The 25,996-nt window shown below is 38.7% G+C and overlaps 2 long non-coding RNA genes and 1 pseudogene across 4 annotated transcripts; 1 reads left to right on the top strand and 2 right to left on the bottom strand.

The window, feature by feature from the left end:
* Window positions 1–6,245: 6,245 nt before the first annotated feature.
* LOC134218383 (uncharacterized) lies at window positions 6,246–7,727 on the bottom strand. Its single transcript, XR_009981341.1, has 3 exons — window positions 7,577–7,727; window positions 7,462–7,522; window positions 6,246–6,546 (listed from the first exon to the last, which is right to left on the bottom strand). It is a non-coding gene; the product is annotated as an uncharacterized LOC134218383 (long non-coding RNA).
* A 14,989-nt stretch (window positions 7,728–22,716) lies between these two features.
* On the top strand, window positions 22,717–24,338 carry LOC134213904 (uncharacterized). Of its 3 annotated transcripts, XR_009979560.1 has the most exons (4): window positions 22,717–23,006; window positions 23,079–23,212; window positions 23,272–23,879; window positions 23,968–24,082. It is a non-coding gene; the product is annotated as an uncharacterized LOC134213904 (long non-coding RNA). The 3 variants fall into 3 exon arrangements; XR_009979561.1 differs by lacking the exon at window positions 23,968–24,082 and adding an exon at window positions 24,233–24,338 and having other exon boundaries at window positions 22,717–23,212; window positions 23,272–23,408; XR_009979559.1 differs by having other exon boundaries at window positions 22,717–23,212.
* A 40-nt stretch (window positions 24,339–24,378) lies between these two features.
* On the bottom strand, window positions 24,379–25,184 carry LOC134216964 (uncharacterized; annotated as a pseudogene).
* Window positions 25,185–25,996: the final 812 nt, after the last annotated feature.

Raw genomic sequence — 25,996 nt, 5'->3', positions numbered from 1 at the left:
ACGATCGCTCTTGGGAGTTTGTGTTGGTGCGACTTCCATTTCTTCGCTATCACTGAAGATATCGTAAATGTTTGGAGTGGTTGTCGCGTTCGCCTTGCTTGAGCTTGTTTTGCTGGTTTGCTTGGTCTTTCTGGTGTCCTTGCCGTAGCTGTTTTGGACCATGGTGCGCAGCTTCTCGATGACCTTGTCCTTCACATCGAGGTTAGCTTGCAGCTTACCAATGGTTTGCGTCAGCTCCGACACTTTGCGAATCAGGTCTTCAATCGTGCCATTTTGTTTGATGGCCTCCATGCGGTTGCCAACTGCCGATGTCTGGTTGTTCTTGGCAGCTTGCAGGTCCTTGACCATTTTCCGCAGGTCTGCGATCTCCTGGTCCTTGCTTTGACTGATTGTGCTGGGGCCTGTGACCTTGGCAAATGATCCCGTTTGGCCGGAAGCGCAACGCAGTTCGATCTCCCTGCGGGCTTGCGGGTACGGTATGCCTTGGTCGACCTTCAAGCGATTTACCTCGACCTCCTTGAGGTAAACTGGGCATTTCTGGCTCGACGTAGGGTGTGAGCTGTTCTTGCAGAATTTGCAAAACTGCTGTTCCTTGCATGGTGGACGGTTGGGTCTTGCGTCGTCGTCAGTAGCCATGGCTGCATCTATCGGGTGGTGCTTAGAGCAGTTGCCACAGATTTGCTCCACGCTGGGGCACCTCTTTGCCGTGTGCCCAAAGTCCCAGCACTGATAGCACCGCATCGGATTCGGATAATAATTCCGTGTGGCATCGGGTCCATCCGAAATGGACGTGCTGGGGGATCACTGTGCCTGTAATGGTAAGCACAATCGTTGGAGTGTTCTCCAACTTACCTTCGGGGTTTCGCCGTTTAATCCTGTGAATCTCCTTGACGCCCTGGTCTTGGAGTTCACGAAGGATGTATTCGTCCGGGAGATCGATCGCGTCGATGCATGAGACGACACATCGGACGGTGTTCAGGTGCGGGTGCTCGATTACGGATACCGGGGTTTCGTCACTGAGTTTGCTCATTTGTAGTAGCCGATCAAATTGAGCCTTGCTGCGCACTTTCAGGACGTAAGAGGCGCCACGGTTCTCCTTCGATGCGCCGTCGATGGTTCCTCCGAGGAAGGCCTCAACGGAGTGGCGGATCAGGAACGGATTCGCAGTGGCTTGTTTACTCCTTGCAACCGAAGGTTTTGCAGTGGGCCGGATGTGTCCATCGGGTCCAACCAAGATGGTAGCCTACGACCGGTAAACTGGCCGTCTTGGCGGTTGTTTACTGTGCCATTATTGGGGCCCCCTGGGTCCCCTAGGCCGAAGGAGAGGCTCGTGGCCATCTCCGAGGTCCCGCGCGCGCACCGCCAACCGGCACGGGCGGGATTCGTTTCGTGAAAAAAATCGAGAAAAACACTCGCGGTTTGTTCGGTTAGAAGTTAGTCTCACTACCGCCACCCAAGTCACTGTTTGGGTTCGCCGGCCTTTTGAAAAACGTTAAATCACTCCTATCGTTGAAGTCACTACGCCTCCAGCAGAAATGTTCGTCACACTACCACCGCGCAAGTTACTATGACGACCAGGCTTACTAGATGGTTCGTAACACTCCCTTCGCGCAAGTCACTAGTGAGCCGCACTAGCGACTGTGCGTCTCCACCGCGCACCGATGGGGTGGTTTTCACCCTTAACGCTTACACCCGAAGCAACGACTATGCGTCTCCACCACCGTGCGTCTCCACCTGACCACACGAGGAAGACCACTGTGCGCCTCCACTGCTTCTTTCCCGGCCCAGCGGCTGCAAACCGCGTCACTGGGCAGAAAAAAGCAACACAACAACACGAGTTCACACGAGGTCGCGTGTGTGCCTTCCCGCCGGGAGTGCACTTTAGAAGCAATTAAAGTGTATCGAAAATCAAAACTTTTCGGTGCGTCTGCACTTGTGGGTGAAAAGGCTAAAACACCCGAACTTCACCCCTTTTTTTACCACCTTATAGTCACACTAGCTGGACGGGACGCACTGTCCAGCCCTTCTTGACGATCCCCTTCGCGCACTCGAAAGTTTTCCGGGACCTCCCCACCGCACGGGGAGGGTACAGCCACGGTTAAATTTCGCCTCTCTGCGAGGGTAAGAACCGGCCTGGATGGCCGATGAGAAACGAAACACCACCGTATCTCCGGAATCTGTGGTCGGATCGGCTCACGATTTGGTATGGGCCTAAACCGCACTGAGAACCAGTCCACCAAATATCAAGGCAATAACTCGATTTTTTCCAACGAAATAAACAGCTCTAAAAGCACTCGTAGGTAACTAAACGACCGTCACGCTTGCTTGTTCGAGCTAAACTGATTAATTATATGCTAATCTTACTAGAATACTATAAAATAATGCGGAAAAACCAAAAAAATATTTTTGGCCGCCACTTTGTATGGAGCCGCCCCATAGTGCGGAGGTCCTTCGTAGCTTAGTTGGTTAAAGCGCCAGTCTAGCGCACTGTAGGGTCAAGGGTTCGAGTCCCATCGAAGGGAAAGTGGTTACCTCCAATACATTTTCCAAATCAATATCTTCCACATAACGTACATATTCACATATGAGTTTTCATAAATGATAAATCCAATATAGGAGAACGGTTCGGCACTTCATTCCATTGCTCCTATATCCATCCGATCAAAAACAAAGTATTGAAAAGGAATTTGGCTTGTTTCTTATTTTTGTGATTTTTTTCGACGATTTTTTTTTCCGATTTAAATATGACGTCAAATACATTAAGATTGGCCCCGATGCCATTTTTGTACGACTTCGGATTTCGACTTCGACAATTTTGAACGAATCCTAAACATAAATAGAGGACAAACAAAACCGTATACCTACATAATATAATATGGAAGTAAGAAGATGTATAAAACGAAAGTTATATTCAAATTTGCCCTTGAAATCACCCAAACTACACCATAACTCCACACCGCCCATCATACCACACACCACCCAAAACAAACAACATGTTGAAGCATAAATGAAACCCATGGTAGCTGCTCAATGCTCGTAGTCCCGATTATATGGAAAAAATGGAAAACTGCCTAAACCATTTTCCTTGTCAGCTGCGAACGCATTGATCAATCTTGATCAAATTAAATAGCATGTAATAAGAAGAGTGGCTCTGCGAAATGCAACTTGTTGCGATAAAATCAGTTAAGTCTAAGTAGGGGAAAAGACGGCTTTGGCAGGTTTTGTTCTATTATTGGCAAGGGGGTTTTTGTCGACCGAATTTTATGAAATTTGGCCACAATATTCTTTGATATGCAAAGAATGTTTAGTCCAAACTTGAGCATAATCAGTCATAGAAAACCCCCTGACAATAATAGAACAAATCCTGCCAAAGCCGTCATTCCCCCTACATGAAAATCGTGTGAGTTTTTGAGGTTGAAAAAGTGACCATACAGACACACAGGACACACAGACATACAGGTTACACATACATACACACACAGACATCACCTCAAACTGAGTCGAATGGTATAATAAACTTTACTATTGTAGGTATTCAAAGTATATAGTCAGAAATTTGAAAGAGGGTAAACATTAAGCTTAAAATAATCATTACCATACAGTGTGTTTTTAGCAAGCGATATAAAGTTTAACGAAACTTCTGATTGGCTCGTACATTAGTTTTGAGAGTGAGAGAGACTCTCCGCTGAAATGTTTCATAGCTCGCATTGGGAGAAATATCTCAAATCTAAAATTGAGATTGAAGTACAGCTCCGGCTGAGCGAATCTTGTAAGGATTCAGTTTCGAGATAGACGTTGGAATGAACAGTAGTTCAAAAGTGTTCACAAGTTTGTGTGAAAGTGCTGGAAAAATGGCCACATCCGACCACTATCAGATGTTCCTGTAAAAAGTACGTTTTCAGAGTGGAATGATAGCCTTTCGATACAACTTTGTTGTACGAGAAAGGCAAAAACACGCCAAGAAATTCTCACCAAATTTGTTTATGCTGTGTTGAACTTAATCCTAGAATTAAAAAAAACACATCAATAAAGTTTAAAAAAATTAGTATATCTGATGTACGAGAAAGGCACAAACACCGCTACGTGGGTCAATCAGGGTTTTAATTAATTATTTAATAATCTAGACATTTTCTTTTCAGGTTATTCTGCAGAATATTACCAGCTCTATGAGAAAAGTAAACGAATCAACAGAACAGGCTAATTACAGGTTCCAAAGTATTATTGCATTTAATTTTATACCGAAAATAAACATATGAAGTTTCTGTTTTGCGTAAATTTGCCTATTGATGTTATAAAGTAATCAATAAATTTGATAATAATGACGTGTGTTTTGACTGCCGAAAAAGGAAGAATAATCCACCTAGTAAACGATTCAAGTATCCATCACTGAAGACGATTAGGGAGGTCTAACCGGTAGTACCGGTATTACCGGCCAATTTTGAGTACCGAAATTACCAGTATTAGGAAAAATACCGGTATTTCCGGTATTCCTAATTTTGCTGTAAGTATAAAAAATCTCGAATAGTTTTCACGAATAGTTTTCAATAATACGTGTTACTTCATTCTCTTAGCTATTAAATTGCCAATGATATTTTCTACAATGCACATTGTTTACATCATCGAGAATTTTCTCACAAAGGGGGGCGGGGTATGATTGTCACCCGGGGCAAAATTAGCACCCCTTAATTTCACCTCTATTATGCCTGCATCACTCTAAATAACTAAATAACTCTTAATAAACTATCTAGCTCAACAAAAGACTTGACACTAAAGAAATATTATAAAATAAAATCAATCTGAAATACAGACTCGCGCTTAGTTTCATAGGGGCGTAACTGTATTGATCGATTTCTCTTAATCGATTTTATATTTTGTTAATAGCTCAATTGTTTCAAAAGCTACAACTGTGATTATTGATTCTGGTGCAAGATACAATCATCCTTTATCAATCATCGATCAATACAGTTACGCCCCTATGAAACTAAGCGCGAGAGATAAATTAGCAAAAATTGGTGAAAATTTGAATTTTCTTTAAAAAATTATCATTAGAAAATAAAGTTTTTACTAACATTTAGTCGTAAAACATGACCTCAATTTGAGAACAATAAATAATAAGACTTGTCGAAAAGTCTGAGAAAGTGTTCTATTCAGTTTGAAAAGCGTTCGAAAAACTTTTTTTCAAAACGTTCGCCAAGTCTTAAGTTTCAGTTGACGAAGTATCAGCATCTGCTTTGGCTAAAGAATAAAATTTGCAGTGTCCTGAGCTCTGCTACAATGTGCTACTTTTATACACCGCCCGTATTTTTCCTTGATATGAGGTAAAAAGCGGCTTTGTGAGGTTTTGCTCTATTATTATCGGAGGTTTTCTAACTTCAATCTTTCTGACTTTGCCATATTTTTTGCCTTTCTCGTACAACCAAGTTGTACCGAAAGACTATCATTTCACTCCGAAAACGAACTTTTTATATAATGGGTTTTTTTAAAGCTTTATTATCGTGATTTTCTTATATTTACAAATAAGCTCATCACGTTTATATAATGGGTTCTTTCACAAATAACGTAACGCTAAATTTGATAATTTTAGACCCCCACCCTCCCCCTCGTAACACTTTTTGTCTAGAAGGTTTATTTTTTTTGTATGAATCGTAACGCTCGGCCTGATCCCCTCCCTCCTCCTACAGCGTTACGTAATTTTAGAAAGGCCCCTAAGCCTCTATGCCCTATGGTCCAATGCACCGAATGAACACAATGACGTTTGAGACGGGCGCTGTTTACTAAAAATGAACCCCATAAAAAATCCTCCCGACTTTCCCCCCGACTAAATCGGTTCACGTCGGTACGATCGACCTATGCAGGACCCGACGAATTTATAGATTGTTTCACCGAGCCTTATGGGACTTTTACAGGGTAGGCAGCCGACGCGACGCCAAACGAAATCGGTAGACCAACATCGATAAAATCGAATGAATGATAGGTCAATTTCGTATTGAATGGTGTGTGATGAAACCAGAGGAAATAGAATGATTAATCTAGTTATTAAAAATTATTATTGAGCAAATCAGATCTAATCTATAGATTGATCGGTGTGGAAAATATTGATGTTGATATGATGTTGATGTTGATTGATATTGATAGGATGTTTAATCGATTTATTAAATTTCATTATGTAGCAGATTAGACTAAATCTACAGATTGATCGATGGGTAAAATAATAAAATTAGACGAAGTAGGGCGTTTAATCGATTCATTGAATTTTATTAGGAAGCAGTTTAGACTAAATCTATTGATTAATTGATAAGCAAAATAATGAAATCAGACCAAACAGGGTGTTAAATCGGTTTATTAAATGTTACCATTGAGTGGATCTGACTAAATCTATAGATTGATCGGTGTGCAAAACAATCCAATCCGATCAAATAGGGTGTTTAATCGGGTGGCATGGGCGATTATTTGAGGAATGCCCATACTTCTGTAGATATTGGTGGGAACAGGGCCTGGTGCACAAACACTTTGTTATCCTTTGGAATCGTCTCAAACTGCATAATTCTGCAAGAGAAAGAAAATACTGAATCTTTCAAGAAAGTGATTACTGTTCGGTTCTCAGTCTGGCCTAAGATAGTTTAACACCTCGAGAATTTAGTACGCCCCCATGTATCAATTTGATTGACAGCACAGAATACCAACCATATAACCACGTTTAAAATACATGAGATCAAAGACCGACGGAAAATTTTACTAATATGTATGATGCTACCTTTATGAACTGAATCTTCATTCTATTTTGTGACAATTTGGAAAATAATCTTTAGTATTCACTTTTCAGATAGTTGGATGTTTTTTCTAGAATGAGATGCACGAAATGATGGTACGGATAATCAAACATCCCAACATCCCGTTACAGGGAAAATTGTCATACTTTTCAGTTCTAAACTGTGACTGATCATCTGCAGCCTCAAACCAGGGGAAAATTTTCCTCCGGATTTTTCTCTCCATGTATTTTTATTAAAACAAAGAAAGTCAGTCTACTTAAGTTACCGGATTAAGCTGAAATAGTCACATTCTACTTCTTCTTCTTCATTGGCATTACATCCCCCACTGGGACATTGCCGCCTCGCAGCTTTGTGTTCATTCAGCACTTCCACAGTTATTAACGGCGAGGTTTCTAAGCCAAGTTACCATTTCTGCATTCGTATATCATGATGCTAACACGATGATACTTTTATGCCCAGGGAAGTCGAGACAATTTCCAATCCGAAAATTGTCTAGACCGGCACCGGGAATCGAACCCAGCCACCCTCAGCATGGTCTTGCTTTGTAGCCGCGCATCTTACCGCACGGCTAAGGAGGGCCCCTCACATTCTACTAGAGTGTCTAAAAAATCATTTCCAAACTTAATAGAATTTGCTCTGTGATCCAGTAATCTACACAACTGTTAAAATCTCACTAAATTGGAAAACTTACCTTGATTAACTGTTTATCACATAGAATTAGTCTTCCGACGTGTTCTGGGATGTGCTTCGGACTGTAAAAACTCACATATAATTCGCATTTAATTAATTAAATATCAAATACTCACTTGCTTCAATTTATATTTATAAACACAGGGACCCGATTTCGTCTGCATATTAATCAGGCAATCAAAATAAGCAACAAATATACAATCAATCGATTATTTTACCGATGAAATCGGCAACAATTAAATTGTTCAACAAATCTGGCGACGAAAATAAGTAGTCTACGACATTCGACTTCGTCGGTATGAAAATAGGTCGATTTGGTTGTCACCCGATTTCGTCGGGTGATCGCAAAATTTCGGAGCTGTCAAATTTTTTATGGGGAACACTTGCATGAACTCGATGAATGAAAAAGTATTCATTCTTAGTAAACAGCGCACCGCTCAAACGGCAATGATGAACTCGGTGCATTGGACCATAGTGTTATATAGAGGCCTGAATAAGAGAAACGCGGATAGGTATGTGCCGCCAATCGAACCGTCAAAAAACAGCAGTCAATCGAGCGGGAGACCTGTCTAGCAGCCAATATGTTGGCTCAAATACTGTAAACGGCTAAATTCGATTTTATACCATTTTGAATAAACAAATTTTAATGAATTTTACATTAGGTTGCAATAAAATATGAAATAAAATTGCATTGTTTATTGGATTCTATTGTTATGTGACGTGGACACATTAAACAGCGGATTGTGAGATTTTATCTACATAAACCATTTCTTTCTTTCATCTTTTGGTCTTTGATAAAGAAGATTGACTGCAGTGTTGGCAGAGTCATATTTTCCTGAGACGAGACCTGCAAAGAGGAAAAAATGTAACTTCAGCTGCTGCCAGTCAACTGCTGTCACGAACTGTCAGGTGCAACCAGCAACTTTTTGAGTGAAAGTATTGGTATCCCAAATAAAATATTCCACATCATTTTTGTTTTATCAAGACTTTTTTACTTTAACGAGTATTCCAAACCTTCCGTTTAGCTTGTTAATAATCAGTAATAAAGCTGTGTTTTGTTCCCGGTATAAAAATCCTTATGAAAATGAATTAACTATTTCGTGAATTGGATACACTTTTATTGTGCTCAGAAGGGTCCACCTGGGGCTTAGGTGAAACAGTCAAGTAAACAGTTGAAACTCGATGGTCAACTGTGATGAAAAGAAGAATAAGTGTCAAAACAAGAGAAAAGAAGCAGCGTTTTTGCAGGTCTCGTCTCAGATATTTTCTATCCGCGTTTCTCTTATCCAGTATAGACACTATAGGTTCCATAGACGAGCTGAGGCGAAGGCGAGTGTAGCCAAACGAACTGTCAGTTAGTGTAGCCAAACGAGCATGACGTCACGATTGCAATCCATGCAACGGAGCGTGTGACGTCAAATTCGCGTGGTACACTGTGAAAAAGTGGAAAAACACACTTAATCGAAATGACCCAACCGTGCCTGCGCTCGTCTATGGAACCTATAGTGTCTATATTATCCGGAATTGGGGGATAGCGAAGTTGGATTTTTCTCACAATCCGTATATTAAACCTAAACTCGGAAGTGGTGCGCTGTTTTCATATCGCGAAGCGCTTTTCAGCGCACCACTTCCGAATTTGGTTTAAGGTGATTATAGAATGAAGCCAGAAATCGGCCATTTTGTAAACCACGTGCTTTTCCAATATTTTTTTCAAGAGCACGAGATGAAAAAACCATAACGCGTATAGGGCTGAAATAATGGAAGATCGTTTGCATAGTTATGCTGAACAATCATGATTTGAGTTTCGGCACTGTACGAAAACTATTACGCCAGATTTGGGGTTTTGGAAATGTATGTAGATAAACGTGTGGTGAATTTGAAATTCACCACGGACTTCATTCTATAATCACCTTAACGTACCCAACGCCCCCTAGCACCCAATTTCGGGTTTCAACTGGATTGAGTATATGCACACAAAAAAAAAATCGTTGGTAAAAGTAAAAAAACGTTAAGAAAATTATTTTGAGCTTTTTAGTGGAATGTTTTCACCTGTCATAAGACGAGTTTAAACAATCCCATTGAATTCCACCACTTAATTGTATCTTGACAGATACGTATTTCGACCTCAACAGTAAGGCCGTCTTCAGTGTCTCGTACTTGACTCGAGTCAGGTCATATAATCAACAGGTCTTGACTCGAGTCAAGTACGAGACACTGAAGACGGCCTTACTGTTGAGGTCGAAATACGTATCTGTCAAGATACAATTAAGTGGTGGAATTCAATGGGATTGTTTAAACTCGTCTTATGACAGGTAAAAAAACGTTGGTAAAACTAAGAAAATTAGTTAGTGATTTTCAGTAGAAAGTATAGGATTGTTAAATCTACCAATGCAAAATTTGTCATTTCGCAAGAACATTGATAAGCGTCAAATCTTTCAAAACAACATTTTCCTCTCAAAACGACATGTGTGTTTTACATTAAAATCAACTAGTGATACTTTCAAAACAACAAGTCATGTTTACTTTCATTTTCATATGTGGTTTTTCAATTTAATTTTGCCAAAATAAAATCATGCATATAATTAAATCAATTTGATTTGTATTTAAATAGAATGTTTTGTCTTTATTTCTTCATATATACAAATTCTGATTTTGCCCGTATTTCCACTATTTTAACAAACAACGTTGATATTCTGCGAAAAGGATTTAACTGATTGCCAATTCTGCTGCCACATTGAAGCGTACACGGTGACGGGAGTTTTCGCCGGGCTATCATTCCAGAAGTGGCAGCCGCCACCTTTGCCAATTCCGTGGCCACCATATTTACCAGCGTCGTCATAGTTGTGGGAATCGTTGAGGTGGTTCCAATTTATGGGCGTTTCTGAATCAATCCGTGTGTGGTCCAGTGCCTTTCGGCCGACCGTACGGCATTGCAATTTGCTCGGCAATTTGGTTAAAGTGAACGAACGGTCCAATTAGTGGCCATTTTAAACTGTGCCTTTACTTCTCGCCAACGAATCAGAGACTAAAACATAATACTTATATTAAGCTTTAAACATATATTATTAAAATAAATTGATTACCTGTTCCAGTCAAGAAATTTTCCACTGCCGTTTTCCCGCAATTGTTACTGACAGACAGTCGTTGACTGCCAGTTACATTATACTTCTACTTGCCAGTGTTGCCAAAATTGTGATAAGTTTAGGTTTGCTTGATTGTTTTGAAATTATTGTTCTGAAAATTTTGACTGTGAAAATAAGAATTTTGAACGAAACAAATACTTTCAAATCAATAAATTTTTTATTTGAATGAAAAGGTTTAGCTGTCAAAAATACCAATTTTCTCATATTGTTGAAATAAAATTAGAACATTGTTGGAATCCCAACTTTTTTTTTCTCTGTGTGCCATAGGCAACTGGTATCACTGCTTATTTACCGTCGTGTTTGATATCAATGCGATTTTTTAATGTTTTTATGTTTCAACTCTTTGTTTTAATTCGTTATTTATAGTTATTTTTGCTATTACGTGTTCGTTGAACATCGTGTGTGTTAAAGTTTTTGTGAATTATCCCTCCAAAGTGCTTTATTAGTGTAGGGACAATTTGTCGGTAGTGACTACAAAAATGTTTCCATAGCATCTCCCTGTCGTGTTCGGAGGAGACGGCTTCATCCGAATCAGCCATCTCCAGCTGCTGCCCGATCCGCAGCAGCTCGAAAGCATTACTTCTTCCCGCGAAATACATCACAAAACTGAAGGCTAACTCCGCTCATCTGTCACTCTCGCATTGGGCACTCATGTCCAATGTATATGCCCTCTTGTTCAGTTTATATTTATTTTATAATACCCGTCTCAATCCCTACATCTACCGCCGGTTCTACTCTCTTATAGCCTATTCAAATTACGCCATTAATGACATAATAATTGGCGTTTCAGGGTATGATCGCTTTATGATGTCATTATTTACGTAATATTCCATACATTTTGCGCTGTCAAAGATACCCGCTAAAAAGAGTCATGAAGAATTTATTACGAACAATTATTACGAGAGAGTTTTCGTTCTAACTGGGATGCAGGGAGAAATTCAACAAAACAAAACTGACAAGCGTCACGCTCTCTTTGCCAGAGAGAAAATTCTCTGTTTTCATTTCGTTTCGTAGTTGATAGTCATGCTCTTTCTGTCGCAGCTGGGTCGAATGCATGTTAGATGGAAATCTTCTGAGCGCTGAAGAATAACTCGGATTGTGATGGTTTTGTGGAAAGCATTTTATATGATGAAAATAATGATGATAATTATTTATTCTCCACTTATTCAACATGAATTGTTTAAAAACAGATGCTCTCTAGAATTAACATGAAGTATTTAACTTAAACCTAGATTAAATAGAAAAATCGAATAAATTTTCAAAATTCAAGAGCCAATGCGGAAGACAATTAAAACGTAGGAATGGTTGTAAAACGAATATATTTGATGAATAAACATGATTTCATAAATTGTTTCAATTCTGCTCCTTGAATGGCTTAATATACTTTGGATTTCAACATTTTCACGTGGGACAACTGTACGATTTGAATGGGATGTATATATAAAGTAGAATAACCTTAAATAAAACATGGATTGGTAATGCATTAATTTATCCAAAATCCAGTTTAAATTATATCACATTCACACGATTCGATTTTGTTAGGAGCTGTATCATTGATTGTCGAGTAGAACGCAATGGTTCAGTTTCCATTTTTGAAAAAAAAAATGGCTGAGTTGCCCTTCATACATGGAGATACTGGTGGAAATACATTTTAGTTCGATAATATTCTTGAAAATTGGTCCAATCGTCCTTTTTTTTATTTATTTGTGAGAATTCCCAAAAGTATCTATATTTTCTATCAAATCTCCGTTCGATCATAGTACAGAATCAAAATACTTTTTAAACTTAAAAATAAATTGAGGAATAGTCTGATTCCCCGAAGAACGGCGCATCCAACTAATGAATGTAGCTTCGCTCATTATCCTTAATGAGAGCTTCAAATATTCTTCGAAAATCCCTTTTCATATATTTTTTTTCGTAGAAACTTTGTTCAGAAAAAAATGTTCGATTGTCGCCTCACAAATGCTTGATTTCGCAAATTAAATTTTAAAACTCTCCTTGAATTCAACCCTGTATTAGCGTGCAAATGAGGAAACATGGAAACGTCAAGATATATTATCTTGCTGCAGTCTGAACACCTCGTAATAATTGGATACCCTCTCACTTAACAAAGTCATAAATAGCCCAATCTGAATAGGCTATTACAGTTTTATTATCATTATTTTGTTCTACTATTTAATTCAAGTTGCTGTTTTATAGTGAGTTTTTTCTTCAGTGTGAGCTTTAACCTTTCGACCGAACGGAGAACTATGACATTCATGAGATTCACAATAAATTAAAAAAAATTAACAAATAAACTCACACAGTTTTTTTTTCGGTTCAACTATGAGTGTTCACTAATTCCACATAAGTTTTATATAGTTTCAAACCGATCTCCATATAAAGTGTTCAAATCATGCTTCCAAAACTAACCTGCAATTTAAAATTTCAAATCACACACAAACACGTAAATCAAATCTCCAACCAAACCATTAACAACATTCTACGCAACTTTTCGTTTACTTGTACTTACTGATTGTTACCATTTTCCAACACTGAACTCAAGACAAACACTGATCTCCGAATGTAGTCATGGATAGAGCTTACCAGGCTTTAGAACATCAATCTTGCATCATAATCAGAAAAAAAATGATATCAACATTCTACGCCACTCTTTGCTTACTTTTTCCAACTCTTTGTTTACATCTTCTAAAACTGTACTCAAGACAAACACTGATCTCGGAATGCAGTCATGGATAGAATTTACCAGGCTCTAGAACATCAATCTTGCCAGAAAACAATCATTAACAACATTCTACGCAACTCTTCACTTACTTTTTCCTACTCTTTGTTTACATTTTCTAACACTGAACTCAAGTCAAACACTGATCTCGGAATGCAGTCATGGATAGAACTTAGGCTGTGAACCATTCCACGGTTTCGTTTAATTTTTAGTTAAAATTTGACAGTTCGATGGTTATTTCGCCGTGGTTAAAAATAACCCTGCTCCGGAGCATGGTTAGATTTGACAGTTCGATAGTTAAACTTTGTTCGCGAGAAAATTGGCGCCAAATCCATTTCGTTCCAAATAACAATCAATCTGTCAAAACTCAAATGGGTCGGCTTCGGAGTAAAATTTTAACCACGATTGAAAAATAACCATCGGAATGTCAAATTTTAACTAAAAAGTTAAACGAATCGGTGGAATGGTTCACAGCCTTACCAGGCTCTAGAACATCAATCTTGCATCAAAATCAGAAAACAATCATTAACAACATTCTACGCAACTCTTTGCTTTATTTTTTTCTACTCTTTGTTTACATTTTCTAACACCGAACTCGAGACAAACACTGATCTCGGAATGCAGTCATGGATAGAACTTACCAGGCTCTAGAACATCAATCTTGCATCAAAACCAGAAAACAATCATTAACAACATTCTGCGCAACTCTTTGCTTACTTTTTTTCTACTCTTTATTTACATTTTCTTACACCGAACTCAAGACAAACACTGATCTCGGAATGCAGTCATGGATAGAACTTACCAGGCTCTAGAACATCAATCTTGCATCGAAACCAGAAAACAATCATTAACAACATTCTACGCAACTCTTTGCTTACTTTTTCCTACTCTTTGTTTACATTTTCTAAAACTGTACTCAAGATAAACACTGATCTCGGAATGCAGTCATGGATAGAACTTACTAGGCTTTAGAATATCAATCTTGCATCAAAACCAAAAAACAATCATTAACAACATTCTACGGAACTCTTTGCTTACTTTTCCCTACTCTTTGTTTACATTTTCTAAAACTGTACTCAAGATAAACACTGATCTCGGAATGCAGTCATGGATAGAACTTACCAGGCTCTAGAATATCAATCTTGCATCAAAACCAAAAAACAATCATTAACAACATTCTACGCAACTCTTTACTTTCTTTTTTTCTACTCTTTGTTTACATCTTCTAAAACTGTACTCAAGACAAACACTGATCTCGGAATGCAGTCATGGATAGAACTTACCAGGCTCTAGAACATCAATCTTGCATCAAAACCAGAAAACAATCATTAACAACATTCTACGCAACTCTTTGCTTACTTTTTTTCTACTCTTTGTTTACATTTTCTAACACCGAACTCAAGATAAACACTGATCTCGGAATGCAGTCATGGATAGAACTTACCAGGCTCTAGAATATCAATCTTGCATCAAAATTAGAAAACAATCATTAACAACATTCTAAGCAACTCTTTGCTTTCTTTTTTTCTACTCTTTGTTTACATTTTCTAACACCGAACTCAAGACAAACACTGATCTCGGAATGCAGTCATGGATAGAACTTACCAGGCTCTAGAACATCAATCTTGCATCAAAACCAGAAATCAATCATTAACAACAATCTACGCAACTCTTTGCTTACTTTTTTCCTACTCTTTGTTTACATTTTCTAACACCGAACTCAAGACAAACACTGATCTCGGAATGCAGTCATGGATAGAACTTACCAGGCTCTAGAACATCAATCTTGCATCAAAACCAGAAAACAATCATTAACAACAATCTACGCAACTCTTTGCTTACTTTTTTCCTACTATTTGTATACATTTTCTAACACCGAACTCAAGACAAACACTGATCTCGGAATGCAGTCATGGATAGAACTTACCAGGCTCTAGAACATCAATCTTGCATCAAAACCAGAAAACAATCATTAACATCATTCTACGCAACTCTTTGCTTATTTTTTCTCTACTCTTTGTTTACATTTTCTAACACCGAACTCAAGACAAACACTGATCTCGGAATGCAGTCATGGATAGAACTTACCAGGCTCTAGAACATCAATCTTGCATCAAAACCAGAAAACAATCATTAACAACATTCTACGCAACTCTTTGCTTACTTTTTCCTACTCTTTGTTTACATTTTCTAAAACTGTACTCAAGACAAACACTGATCTCGGAATGCAGTCATGGATAGAACTTACCAGGCTCTAGAACATCAATCTTGCATCAAAACCAGAAAACAATCATTAACAACATTCTACGCAACTCTTTGCTTCCTTTTGACGTAGGACTTACGCCTTTCTTTACTATACTGGGTGTCATTTAGATTTTTGGAAATCGAGAGCGTTACGCTGAGAGGGAAGATTTCAAACGTTACTAGCGCCTTTATTTTTCGATGAATTTTGAAGATTTATATATCAATCGACTCGGACACTCTCCAGCAATTTGTCAGTTTCATTGAAACTTAAGATTATCAACGATAAGTAATTGAAATTTTCAATTCTTGTCAAAGCCAATAAAAATTTCATATATAACCCAACCCGTGCATTCCTAATACAGACTTCAGAATGCAGTATGCCACGGGCCTTCGAGTCCACCGCAAGATTTTCTTTGTGTATAAAAGAAGCAGTGCCTGCCGTGTGCGTGTCATTACAATTCTTGACAGCAGCGCGTATTGACGTGTTTTTACTCGCACATTCGTTTCATTCGTTTGTTCGCTGTGTTTACCTGCACAGCATACAATCGCCAGCGGGAGAACTGCCGGTGGGTCTGCGAATATGCATTAAGGAAGAGGGCGCTTTTTTGTCATTCTGTAATTGATGATGGTCGGATAGAGGCCGATGATGACTGAGGCAGCGATGGCAGCGGTGGTAGATGAAGAAAAATAAAATTAGTCCAGAGAGATTTGGATTGCTCATCCACGGAAAGTGATTGGTTTCATAATCCACATGATACCGGGATGGGTACGAGTCATGGCATATGACTGACCATATGTTAAGTTGTGGTACCAACACGTACATTAAAACATGGTTATACTATAACAGTTCTGATTCCCCAGCAAAAAAAATTAACTACACTGATGAAAATAAAAATTTGATTAAAATAATTACTTTCATTCATTCGCATAAGGCATTAGCAATAAAAGATGCATAATCAGCACTTCAGCAGTAGGGTTAGTATTCATTTTATATTAGAAAATTTCGCCGTATTACATGTAATTGTTTTTAAAAAGTCCGCAAAAAATATTCTCCAGAAGGATATTTAAATAAACATTATTTTATACTTTGGTTTTCATTTTCTGAGAAATTATTGAAATTATTGTTAGTTTTATTTCCACTCATTTATATCCAGAAGTTTCGAATAAAGAAATTAATAATTCTACACAGCATGGAAGTCGTCGTTTCCAATATCATAACCTATCATCAAACTCCATAGATCCAAAAGTTAAAAGTTAATTGTAAATACGTTACGTTTATACAAGTCCTACGTCTACTCTCGGTTATGTTAAAAACATTACCCATTGCTTTTTTTTTTCTACTCTTTGTTTACATTTTCTAACACCGAACTCAAGACAAACACTGATCTCGGAATGCAGTCATGGATAGAACTTACCAGGCTCTAGAACATCAATCTTGCATCAAAACCAGAAAACAATCATTAACAACATTCTACGCAACTCTTCACTTACTGTTTCCTACTCTTTGTTTACATTTTCTAACACCGAACTCAAGACAAACACTGATCTCGGAATGCAGTCATGGATAGAACTTACCAGGCTCTAGAACATCAATCTTGCATCAAAACCAGAAAACAATCATTAACAACATTCTACGCAACTCTTCACTTACTTTTTCCTACTCTTTGTTTACATTTTCTAACACCGAACTCAAGACAAACACTGATCTCGGAATGCAGTCATGGATAGAACTTACCAGGCTCTAGAACATCAATCTTGCATCAAAATTAGAAAACAATCATTAACAACATTCTAAGCAACTCTTTGCTTTCTTTTTTTCTACTCTTTGTTTAAATTTTCTAACACCGAACTCAAGACAAACACTGATCTCGGAATGCAGTCATGGATAGAACTTACCAGGCTCTAGAACATCAATCTTGCATCAAAACCAGAAAACAATCATTAACAACAATCTACGCAACTCTTTGCTTACTTTTTTCCTACTATTTGTATACATTTTCTAACACCGAACTCAAGACAAACACTGATCTCGGAATGCAGTCATGGATAGAACTTACCAGGCTCTAGAACATCAATCTTGCATCAAAACCAGAAAACAATCATTAACAACATTCTACGCAACTCTTTGCTTTCTTTTTTCCTACTATTTGTTTACATTTTCTAACACCGAACTCAAGACAAACACTGATCTCGGAATGCAGTCATGGATAGAACTTACCAGGCTCTAGAACATCAATCTTGCATCAAAATTAGAAAACAATCATTAACAACATTCTAAGCAACTCTTTGCTTTCTTTTTTTCTACTCTTTGTTTACATTTTCTAACACCGAACTCAAGACAAACACTGATCTCGGAATGCAGTCATGGATAGAACTTACCAGGCTCTAGAACATCAATCTTGCATCAAAACCAGAAAACAATCATTAACAACAATCTACGCAACTCTTTGCTTACTTTTTTCCTACTATTTGTATACATTTTCTAACACCGAACTCAAGACAAACACTGATCTCGGAATGCAGTCATGGATAGAACTTACCAGGCTCTAGAACATCAATCTTGCATCAAAACCAGAAAACAATCATTAACAACATTCTACGCAACTCTTTGCTTACTTTTTTCCTACCATTTGTATACATTTTCTAACACCGAACTCAAGACAAACACTGATCTCGGAATGCAGTCATGGATAGAACTTACCAGGCTCTAGAACATCAATCAAACCAGAAAACAATCATTAACAACATTCTACGCAACTCTTTGCTTTCTTTTTTCCTACTATTTGTTTACATTTTCTAACACCGAACTCAAGACAAACACTGATCTCGGAATGCAGTCATGGATAGAACTTACCAGGCTCTAGAACATCAATCTTGCATCAAAATCAGAAAACAATCATTAACAACATTCTACGCAACTCTTTGCTTACTTTTTCCTACTCTTTGTTTACATTTTCTAACACCGAACTCAAGACAAACACTGATCTCGGAATGCAGTCATGGATAGAACTTACCAGGCTCTAGAACATCAATCTTGCATCAAAACCAGAAAACAATCATTAACAACATTCTACGCAACTCTTTGCTTACTTTTTCCTACTCTTTGTTTACATTTTCTAAAACTGTACTCAAGACAAACACTGATCTCGGAATGCAGTCATGGATAGAACTTACCAGGCTCTAGAACATCAATTTTGCATCAAAATCAGTAAAAAATCATTCTACGCAACTCTTTGCTTACCTTTTCCTACTGTTTGTTTACATTTTCTAAAACTGTACTAAAGACAAACACTGATCTCGGAATGCAGTCATGGATAGAACTCACCAGGCTCTAGAACATCAATCTTGCCTCAAAATCAGAAAAAAAATCATTAACAACATTCTACGCAACTCTTCACTTACTTTTTCCTACTCTTTGTTTACATTTTCAAACACCAAACTCAAGACAAACACTGATCTCGGAATGCAGTCATGGATAGAACTTACCAGGCTCTAGAACATCAATCTTGCATCAAAACCAGAAAACAATCATCAACAACATTCTACGCAACTCTTTGCTTACTTTTCCTACTTTTTGTTTACATTTTCTAAAACTGTACTCAAGACAAACACCGATCTCGGAATGCAGTCATGAATAGAACTTACCAGGCTCTAGAACATCAATCAAAATCAAAATCAAAAAACAATCATTAACAATATTCTACGCAACTCGTTGCTTACTTTTTCCTACTCTTTGTTTACATTTTGTAATACTGACCTTAAGATAAACACTGTATCGAAATGCGATCATAGATAGAGCTTAACATGTTCTAGAACGTCATTCTCTTGCATCGAAATCAGATAAAAAACATGAACAATATTCAAGGCAATTCAATGTTTACTATGAATATAAGTAAACCTCTGATCTCGAACATGCAGTCATGAATAGAGCGTGCCAGGTTCTAAAGTATCAATCTTGCCTTTAAATCAAACACTTTTTTCCACGCATCACTTTGTTTACATGTTCTTACTATATTACTGTATACTATACAATATTACTTAATATTGAATTCAAGTCAGCCGCTGATCTCAAACATGCCGCCAAAGTGAGCTTACCAATCTCAGGAAAACCCTCTCGAGGGAATGATTGTTTACCATCTCGGGGGAATTATTGTTTACTCTATCAGGGATACCCTCTCTGGGGAATTATTGTTTACCCTCTCGGGGGAATTAGTGTTTACCCTCTCGGGGGAATTATTGTTTACCCTCTCGGGGGAATTCGTGTTTACACTCTCGGGGAATTAGCTTATCAGGGATACCCTCTCAGGGGGATGATTGTTTACCATATCAGACAATTTCTTTAAAGATAATTTGATTGAAAAATTAATTACCTTAATTCGCATCATTCTGTTTCACAAACACCGTATAAATACTTTCACATTTCTTTGAGTGTAATAGAATTTTTGTCCTGATTTTTTTTTTCACAATTTTCAGTGTCACAAAACGCATTTTCTTTTTACTTTTTTTAGTGTGATAGAATCCAAACAAATTAATTTTTCAATGCGTGTCACCAGGGATATAGACCAATGCAAGATCTTGGCTTAACCTCACTTATTTGACAGTTCACAGAGCTTATTTACAGGGTGTCAGAATTAAAATCGTTGAATCGAAAATGAAAACTCATAATTTCCGTTCAAAATCATTTTGATCAGAATATTCCTGTGATATGCTTCAAATCCTACCATAAATCAATCACGAAAGACATCAATATTCTTAATTAATCGCAAAGCAGTTTTTCCGGAAGCTGCTCCAGAGACTAAGTCCCTGTAAACAAGCTCTGTGAACTGTCAACCTACGTCATCTTGCACTGGTCTATAGCGCAGCTGTCAACCCCATACAGATGCACCGTAGTAAACATGAATTTGACATTTTTGGAAATTCTGACAGTTTTGGGCATTCTGACATTTTCGGTTTGTGCACGCTTAATTCAGTTGACCCTTCTCCATGAGTTTTAACAGGGTTAACTCCTGTAAACGACTCGTATTTTTTGGCGTGCACTACACGACTCAGAGGAATATATCATTTTTAAGTCATAAATCTGTGTAAGTCAAGGAATAAAAGAGTAAACATATTTAGGTATGTATTTTATGTTTGCTACGGTGATTTTGACTTTTGCTATACCCCTGCGTGTCACTTTTGTTTTTATAAACATATTTTTTCCTGGGTGTACCAAACTTTATTGTGATGAGCGACATTTGGCGCATACACACTGATGTACGCTTCGTCCTGTGTAAACACATTTTTGTTTACCTTCGAATCACAACCTATTTTTTCTTTCACTCATTTTAACCCTAGCTTCGAGTAGTCGCCCTCGAGGTCGCCCCAACTGTATGCACCAGTTTTTCTTCCCATCACGTTTGGGCGTGAGAATCCCAATACACCGCACTTTTCACCAAAAAACGCGATTTTAACCTTACTCTTTCATGAAAGGCCGAGCTCATTCTATCGGGAGCGTCACACCGGTCACAGCAAACCGACTTGGCCAATGTCGTGTTCGGAGGAGACGGCTTCATCCGAATCATCCATCTCCAGCTACTGCCCGATCCGCAGCAGCTCGGAAGCATTACTTCTTCCCGCGAAATACATCACAAAACTGAAGGCTAACTCCGCTCATCTGTCACTCTCGCATTGGGCACTCATGACCAATGTATATGCCCTCTTGTTCAGTTTGAAACTAGAATTTCCTGAATCGTCAACAATCAATAGCCAGGCCAGACCAGGACACAAGAGACTCTCCGGCAATCCCAGGGTCGGCTAACTACTGGGTAATCAAGGGTTTTTCGCGGTAAACAAAAACCAACACCGGGAACTTTCACTTTACTCATATAATTTATTTTTCCTAATTGTGGCGTGTGCGTGTTGTTCTGTGTAATAAATTTGTGTTAATTTGTTAAGTGTGACCTAGTTTTAACGATGGTACCGGTACATACCGCTGCTGCTTCGGTTGTTGGGGCCGGAATAGCCGGCACAGCGACTCCTGTCCAGCTGTGCGGCCAGAAATCTCGCAGGAATAGTGATGCGATCGGCTATGCGGACGATCGTCGTCCGACGGGACCAGCGGGCGTTGCTGGACGATGGTGGGCAGGCGTCTTCTCTCGTAGGCGCGTTCAGCCGGCCGTGGGTTAGCTACCTTGGAAGGCCGAGAGGGTAAATCTCTTGCGGTTAGGGCCTGCGGCCCGAGATAGAGGTCCTCCTTTAAGGATCCATGATATTTTACGGTTAGGTGCGGAAGTCAAAAGGCTTCGCGGGCCGAGCCGTGTGCTGGACGGAAAGCAGTTTGAAAAGAGACGTAGGAAAAGAGAGGTAGGAAAAGAGGTCCTAAAGGACACCAAGGAATTAATTCCAAGTTCCATAGTACAGGATTGGGAATTACCTGAACACTTTTTCCCCGAGCTCACACTAGCTCCTGCTAGAAAAAGGGGGGGTTCACTTGATTTCCTGCAATTCACTTCCACTTCACAGCACACGGACGCCTGATATACTAAGAGGCCGAAATTGGGCAATGGCTACTCTTTTATATCAATTTCTTCCCATATTTTCCCGCTAATTTTGCAATTCGCTTTCATCCAGCATTGCATTCTTCCAAGCATGATGCCATGTTGGATATTTTATAGCACCCTCATATTATTACAGCGGTACCAAACCCTAACGCTTCTGTGGTAGCTCTGTTGTTTTTACACGAGAAACGTGAAGGTTCCGAAACAAACAATAATATACCAAAACAAAAATCAACAGTTTGTAACCAAACGGTTACACTATCCACCACCCCGATGAAAAAAATGTGAAAGCACGAAGAGATTTTGCATTTTTTTTTTTCAATTCACTCTCTCAAGTCAGCTTCGGCCGTCATCGGTTCGTGGATGTAAAACAATTAAAAACTATTACAATATTTACAAAACAACAATTTAAAATTCTAAACTACTCTACTTACATCGCGCGATATCATAATACAGCTTTACAACAAATTAAAAATATAAATAATGAATATAATAAAATAACAATAACGTAACAATATATACAAATTAAAATACAAAAATGAAATAAATTAAAACATGCAAAATATACATTGAACAAATTAAAATCATTAAAATATCCCGTATTATGGGTAGACAACATTATTTATAATATTTACAAGTTGCGCATCGAAAAACAATTTTACAACCCTATTTACAATATTTACACCACATTCGATCACATTCGATGTGCACGGCCGAACCCCCTGGCGGGATTGATTCGCCGGCGAGCGAACTGTCAGTGAGTGACAACTCGCTGAAACGTCATGAATCTGTCAAATCAAACTGACACAGCATATCTATTGTTTATTTATGTTTACGTTATGCTGTGCAGTGATGAAGAATTTTTGAAGTTAAAAGTGCCTTTTTGTGAATAAATTTATCGGTAAGTAGTACGTACGATTTATATAAACATATCGAAGACTGATCTTCGTATGTGTTTGTGTTTTTTTTTTAGGTGAATGACTTCATTCAACCAGGGTTGTTGTGCTATTTGGCAACAATCTTTCCGATGAAAGATTGGCCAATAGCGAACCCATAACGGTTCCGGGACACCGTGATAATCATCTTGCCTCTGCAAGATGCAATCAGGTAAGTAATGTGTACACATTAAAATTCCATCCTGCTAATGATTGGAATATAATTATTAGATTTGGCCAATCGTACAAATTGGGCGATCCCCTCCCAACAGCTCCACAGGTGGAGTGAGATGAGGGCAAATTGATTTAATCCCTCGCCTCCCGCTCCGATCCCGCCAGTGTTGGTATGGATCCCCATAATAAATAAGGTAAGTTGGATCTTTTTATTGCATGCTAGCCTTTTTAAACGACTGATCGGAGTCTTTAATCCGTCGGTCAAACTCAGCCCCGTGGCAAGAGATGCTTCTCAGCGTAGCGAACATCTTCATGAATATGTCCAGCATACATTTTGAAAAGTACTTCTCCCGAATCGTTCCTTTATAAGCAACTGGATTTTATCCAAAATATTGTTGGCTACACTTTTTCAATTTGTTCAAAAATAATACCAGCTATTATGGCCATGAAAATATAATCCTAAAACATCTTTCAGCACACCATTTATTCCATTTCAATTTCACTAATGAATGTTGTTCGATTTGCATCCCCGGACCATTTCAACTGTGATGCAAAACACACTATAAACAATAATAATATCTTTTGTTTGATTCGGAGCGGGAGAACAAGTTACGAAAAATGATTTCGTGTAGCGCTTAATTTCCCCTGTAGATTCCTTCCAATTCGTAAGTTTATTATATTTTATCATCAAATAACATAATTCCCATGGTCAAAGATGTAAATCTTGCAAATTATTTTGAAAACAATTTTTAGATTTAACCAAAACAAATAGTAAACAAAACACATAATGTTTATTTTCATACAATAACAACGGACGGTAATGAGCTACCGTCCGTGGACATGGTGGCTATTGTCAAACCCCTTGTGATAGTATAGGACGCCAGGGGGGTGGTCAAACTACTTTAGGACTAGACTAACAGCTAATTGATTCTCATTACAACTAACACAACCGACTAACAATTCCATTGTCCTTGGGTGTTATAAAATGATTAAAATTGGTTTCTCAAATTCTTTCCAGGTGTTCATCCTTTCGGCGGTGATTGCACCAAGTGACTGGGGCAAAAAGTAATCCCGCACAGCACCGGAACTGGGCAATCTGCCATAGGTAAGAGTGGAAATTGAAAATTAATGAGAAATAAAATTGTTTAATTCTTAGTTGGATTTGTTTTTCTTTTTATTGAAAGAAAATACCTTTTGGTGGGTTCCAGGTGTGCGTCCGGAACGAGGAATATTCGTTGAAAATGTAGGTTCCAAAATCGAAGTTATTTTCGTGCACAGTTCTTTGGCCGTGGGTTCCGCTCGAAGATTGTTGTTGGCCTTTTTCCGTCGGATCTTAAAAGTTCGGGTTTGCTTTTTTAGGGATTCGGGGTTCGAAGATTGGGAATTTGAAGAATGGAAAGCACTACCAGGTAAGTCTCAGGGAAAATCGGATGAAGGAAGCATCGACTTACTGGTGAAATCGGGAGAAAAATAACCGGAAGAATAGCGTGACAGTGGGCTTCTTATCGTTCCCTTATCGACCTGAAGATGGTCTTCCGAATTGGATTCGGACTCGCTGAAGGACATATTGTTTCCATCGGAATCGGAACTAGGAATTATCAATTCATAGCTTTCTTCTGGTTCCGACTCCGGTTCCCTGAATTCGCTGTCGCGCTAGGGGGTAAATAGCGAGAATTGGCATCGCTTGTGACGATGTCCATGTCACGCATAAATAGGTAAATGATTCGTTTAATTTTTACGACATCTGCTGGCATCATTATCCCCGAAGTCCTCTGCTCCCGAATGGTATGCAGAGTTTCTTCGAGGTCCAGCTCTAACTCCTCTAGCGGGTAGTTAGGATGCGTCGATAGTAACGGACCGGGAATCTCCGAAGATTCCTCCAAGTCTGATTCGTCCGCATCGTATGTCATTGGCTGCCAATTTATTGCAATATAATTGATTTCAGCCATTGCTCGTCGCTTGCGTGTCATTGTATGAGAATCAGTTGTGGTTAAGTGGGTGATAATAAAATGATAAAAACACAATGACGAAACAAAACAAACGGATTAAAATAAATAGTGCGCGTTCGTTGTCATAATAAATGAACATAACCAGTAAAGCATAATTATGATATGTATAATGAATGTCAATAAACGGTTTACGAAACACAAAATTTGCCAACATCAACGAAATTTTGATCGGGAAAAACGACAATCGATCGCAAATGTGTCCGTGATGTGCTCAGGACCTCTTTTGAAGGCAAAAGCCTTGTGAAAACACTTTTTTCCACATCAAGGAATGAACAGTGATTAAAGGTGGATGTCATTCGTGCAAGCACGGATCCCTGCCACCTCCCGTCGGCAAAATCGTTAGATTTTTGTATACTACTACGGACCCTTGATTACCATTCGCGGACTTTTGGCTGGGAGCCAATTGAAACTAGAATTTCCTGAATCGTCAACAATCAATAGCCAGGCCAGACCAGGACACAAGAGACTCTCCGGCAATCCCAGGGTCGGCTAACTATTGGGTAATCAAGGGTTTTTCGCGGTAAACAAAAACTAACACCGGGAACTTTCACTTTACTCATATAATTTATTTTTCCTAATTGTGGCGTGTGCGTGTTGTTCTGTGTAATAAATTTGTGGTAATTTGTTAAGTGTGACCTAGTTTTAACGATGGTACCGGTACATACCGCTGCTGCTTCGGTTGTTGGGGCCGGAATAGCCGGCACAGCGACTCCTGTCCAGCTGTGTGGCCAGAAATCTCGCAGGAATAGTGATGCGATCGGCTATGCGGACGA

This window comes from Armigeres subalbatus, chromosome 2 (genome assembly GCF_024139115.2).
Source record: "Armigeres subalbatus isolate Guangzhou_Male chromosome 2, GZ_Asu_2, whole genome shotgun sequence".
NCBI classification, from domain to species: Eukaryota; Metazoa; Arthropoda; class Insecta; order Diptera; family Culicidae; genus Armigeres; species Armigeres subalbatus.
The sequence above is the reverse complement of the archived record's forward strand: the minus strand, read 5'-3'. Positions and strand labels throughout refer to the sequence as shown.